Genomic DNA, 4,726 nt, shown 5'->3' with positions numbered 1-4,726 from the left:
GATGGGCACTTGGGCTGCTTTCAAATCTTGGCTATTGTAAATAACACTGCAATGAACATAGAGGTGCATATATTATTTTAAATTAGAGTTTTGGGTTTCTTCATATACTAGTGGCCTGGTGCACAAAATTTGTGCACAGGAGGGGGGTGTGTCCTCAGCCCAGCCTGCACCCTCTCCAATCAGAGACCCCTTGGGGGATGACCGACTGACAGTTTAGACCTGATCCCTCTTGCAATCTGGGACTGCTGGCTCCTAACTGCTCAACTGCCTGCCTGGCTGATCGCCCCTAACTGCCTCTGCCTGCCTGTCTGATTGCCCCTAACCCCTCTGCCTGCCTGCCTGATTGACCCTAACCTCTCTGCCTGCCTTCCTGATCTCGCCCCTAACTGCCCTCCCCTGCCAGCCTGATCTCACCCCTAACTGCTCTCCCCTGCCGACCTCTAACTGCCTCTGCCTGCTTGATCGCTGGAGTCCAGGGTGCAGGTGAATGGGATTCCTGGCTGGCAGGCCGCTAATAGCAAGCTATCCAACATCCAATTCTGAGAGGAATGGGGCTCCCTCCTCCCTCCTGTCAGGGTCCAGTTTCAAGGCCAGCCACGCCCCTGATTGCACAAGACCCAGAGTTCCACCATGCCCTGGCCAGGGCCCACAGCCCCCTTGGCAGTCAGGGCTGGGTCACCACAGTGTCCGCGGCATCCCAAGGCCCACAGCCCCCTTGGCAGTCCGCTGAAGGTGGGGGGGGAGGGACCAGCAGTTCAGCCCACTCGCCAGTCCCCACCCATCTGAGCCTGCTGCGCGTAGCCTAGCATTCAGTCGTCCCTTTGGTCGTTTTGGACATTATGGACCCTGGCTCTTTATATATATAGATATTACCATAAGTGGAATTGTTGGATCATGAGGCAATTCCATTTTTACTTTTGGAGGAAATTTTCCATAGTGGTTGCACCAATCTGCATTCTCACCAACAGTCCACAAGGGTTCCTTTTTCTTCACATCCTTGCCAACACTTGTTTGTTGATTTATTGATGATAGCCATTCTGATACGTGTGAGGTGATATATCATTGTGCTTTTAAATTGCATTTCTCTGATGGTTAGTGATGTTGAGCATCTGTTCATATGTCTATCAGCCATCTGTATGTCCTCTTTGGAGAAGTGTCTATTCAGGTCCTTTGCCAATTTTTAATTGATTTTTAATTTTTTTTTTTGGTATTGAATATGTTCTCTCTTTCAGTCGATTGTCTTTTCATTTTGTTGATGGTTTCCTTTTCTATGCAAAATCATTTTATTTTTATGTAATCTCATTTGTCTATTTTTTATTTTATTTCCCTTGTCCAAGGAGATATAATAGAAAAAATATTACTAAGAGAAACATCTGAGATTTTACTGGCTGTGTTTTCCTCCAGGATTTTTATGGTTTTAAGTCTTACATTTTAAGTCTTTAATCCATCTTCAGTTTATTCTTTTGCATGGTGAAAGAAGGTGGTCTAATTTCTTTCTTTCTTTCTTTTCTTTTTTTTTTTTGCATCTATCTGTCTGATTATCCAACCACCATTTGTTGAGTAGACTGTCTTTACCCCATTGTATGTTCTTGCCTCCATTGTCAAATATTAATTGACCATAAAGGCTTGGGTTTATTTCTGAACTCTATTCTGTTCCATTTATCTATGTGTCTGTTTTTATGACAGTACCATGCTATTTTGATTACTATCGCTTGGTAGTATAGTGTAATATGTTTGATATCAAGTAGCATGATTCCTCCAACTTTGTTCTTACACAAGATTGTTGTTGCTATTAAGGGTCTCTTGTGGTTTCATATACACTTTTGGAATATTTGTTCTAGTTCTGTGAATTATGCCATTGGTATAATGATAGGAATTGAGTTGAATCTATAGGTTATTTTGGGTATTATGGACATTTTAATGATGCTAATTCTTCCAATCCATGAACACAGTATATGCTTCCACTTATTTATATCTCTTAAATTTCTTTCTTCAGTGTCTTATAATTTTCTGAGTGTAGGTATTTTACATACTTGTTAAATTTATTCCTAGGTATTTTATTTTTTGATGCAATTGTAAATAGGATTATTTTTTTAGTTTCCCTTTCTGACAGTTCTTTATTGGTATATAAAAATGCAACTGATTTCTGGATATTTATTCATGTATTCTTCTACTTTACTGAATTCATTTATCAGTTCTATAAAGTTTTTGTGGAATCTTTAGGGTTCTCTATAAACAGTATCATGTCATCTACAAATAGTGACAGTTTTACCTCTTCCTTTTCAATTTGGTTGGCTTTTATTTCTTCTGCTTGTCTGCTATGACTAGGGATTCCAGTAGTATGTTGAATAAGAGTGGTGAAAGCAGACATCTCTGTCTTGTTTCTGATCTTAAGGAAAATGCTTTTAGTTTTTTGCCCATCCTATATAATAAAACCATAATATGCAAATTGACTGAATGGTGGAATGACCTGTCACTATGATGTGCACTTACCACCAGGGGGCAGATGCTCAATGCAGGAGAAGCACCGCTCATCCAGAAGCCAGGCTCACGGATGGCAAGCACAGAGGTAGTGGCAGGCGCCTCTCTCACCTTTGCATCAGCACTAAGTATGTCTGACTGATGGCTTAGGCCATCAGTCAGACATTCCCTGAGCACTCCCATACTGCAAGAGTGTGCAGGCTGGGTTGAGGGAACCCCCCAAGTGCATGAATTTTGTGCACCAGGCCTCTAGTTGAGTATAATGTTGCTTTGGGTTTGTCATATATGGCTTTATTATGTTACTATTCACACTTTGAGAGCTTTTATTATAATTGGGTATTGGATTTTATAGAATGCTTTTTCTGTACCTATTGATATGATCTTATGGTTTTTACCCTTCATTTTGTTTATGTGGTGTATTATGTTTATTGATTTGTGGCTTTTGTACCAACCTTGCCTTTCTGGAATAATTCCCACTTGATCATGCTGTATGATTTTTAAAATCCTCAGGAGAGGGAGAGAGAGATAGAAACATCAATGATGAGAGAGATTCATCAATTGACTGCCTACTGCAGGATCCCTACTAGGGATCAAGCCTGCAACCTAGGCATATGCCCTGACTGGGAATCAAACGGTGACCTCCTGGTTCATAGGTTGACACTCAACCACTGAGCAACACCAACCGGGCATGTATGACCTTTTTAATGTATTGCTAGATCTAGTTTGTTAATATTTTGTTGAGGATTTTAACATCTATGTTCATCAGGGATACTGGGCTATAATTTTCTCTCTTTGTAGTGTCTTTATCTGGTTTTGGAATTCGGAAAATGTTGGCCTCATAAAATGATCTTGGAAGTGTTTCTTCCTCGTGAAGATTTTAAAATAGTTTGAGAAGGATAGGTGTTCTTTGAATGTTTCCTAAAATTCACTTGTGAAGCCATCCAGTTCAGGACTTTTGTTTGTTGGGACTTTTTTAAATTACTGTTTCAGCCGAAACCGGTTTGGCTCAGTGGATAGAGCGTCGGTCTGCGGACTGAAGGATCCCAGGTTCGATTCCGGTCGGGGGCATGTGCATTGGCTGCGGGCACATCCCTGATGGGGGGTGTGCAGGAGGCAGCTGGTCGATGATTCTCTCTCATCGATGTTTCTAGCTCTCTATCCCTCTCCCTTCCTCTCTGTAAAAAATCAGTAAAAAATATATTTAAATTACTGTTTCAATTTTATTAGTTATATTAATAAAGTATCTTGAGACAAAAGTAAAAATATAACATAACAAAATTTATATGACAAAACAAATGCGGCACTAAGAGAGAAGTTTATATCAATAAACACCTACATTACAGAAGAAGAAGCATATCAATTTAACAACCTAACTTTCCACTTCAAAGAACTAGAAAAAGAAGAACAAACGAAACTCAAAGTTAGCAGATGGAAGGAAATAACAAATATCAGAGCAGAAATAAAAGAAATAGAGACCAGAAAACAAAGAAATAATGAATTAAGTAGCAGCTGATTATTTGAAAAGATAAGCAAAAACGACAAACCTTTAGCTAAACTAAGAAAGAAAAACACAAAATACAAATATATAAAATTAGAAATGAAAGTAGAGACATCACAACTGATATAACAAAAATTATAAAAAATAATAAAAGGGTGGGACTCATCAGCAGGGCATGGTATCCTGGAGCCCAGAGGCAGCAGCACTTCTGCTCAGCAGAATTCCAAGGCTTCCTCTTCTCTGATGTACCCAAAGGATGTTTGTCTGGCAGGCTGAGGGAGAGCTCATAGTAAACAAAATTCTCAAAGAAAACTTTCCTCCAGCTACTGCAAAGTCATTGACATTTCAGGAGGCTGCGTGGCAATGTGTGAAATCCAAATCGAGTCAGGAGAATTTAAGGAGAAGATGACATGGTAAATCAGTACTACATGGTAAATCAGGCACTAAAAGAAGAAATCAAAGAAATGCACAGATTCCAGATATTTACCTCTGTCCCCAAACACTGACCATGCCCTGCAGCATAAACCCTTGGTTGAACTTGACCATTCTTTCCTAGGCATTTGCCAAGAAATGTATCTATTATGACATAGACATTTCCATATTATAATTATAGAAAAATATGTTATCTATTTAGATGTTAAAGGCAACAGACAACTGAAAAAAATACTGTTATGAACAATTGTATGCCAACAAGTATAATAACCTACAAAAATGAATAAATTCCTTGAAACATAAATCGACCAAGAC

The 4,726-nt window shown here is 39.5% G+C and overlaps 1 pseudogene; it reads left to right on the top strand.

Annotated features, from left to right (window-relative positions):
- The first annotated feature begins 4,154 nt into the window (after positions 1–4,154).
- Positions 4,155–4,485, top strand: LOC103296783 (bolA-like protein 3; annotated as a pseudogene).
- The last annotated feature ends 241 nt before the right edge of the window (positions 4,486–4,726 follow it).

Source organism: Eptesicus fuscus, chromosome 1 (genome assembly GCF_027574615.1).
Source record: "Eptesicus fuscus isolate TK198812 chromosome 1, DD_ASM_mEF_20220401, whole genome shotgun sequence".
In the NCBI taxonomy this organism is placed as follows: domain Eukaryota; kingdom Metazoa; phylum Chordata; class Mammalia; order Chiroptera; family Vespertilionidae; genus Eptesicus; species Eptesicus fuscus.
Note: the sequence above shows the minus strand (reverse complement) of the source record. Positions and strands in the feature narration are given on the sequence as shown.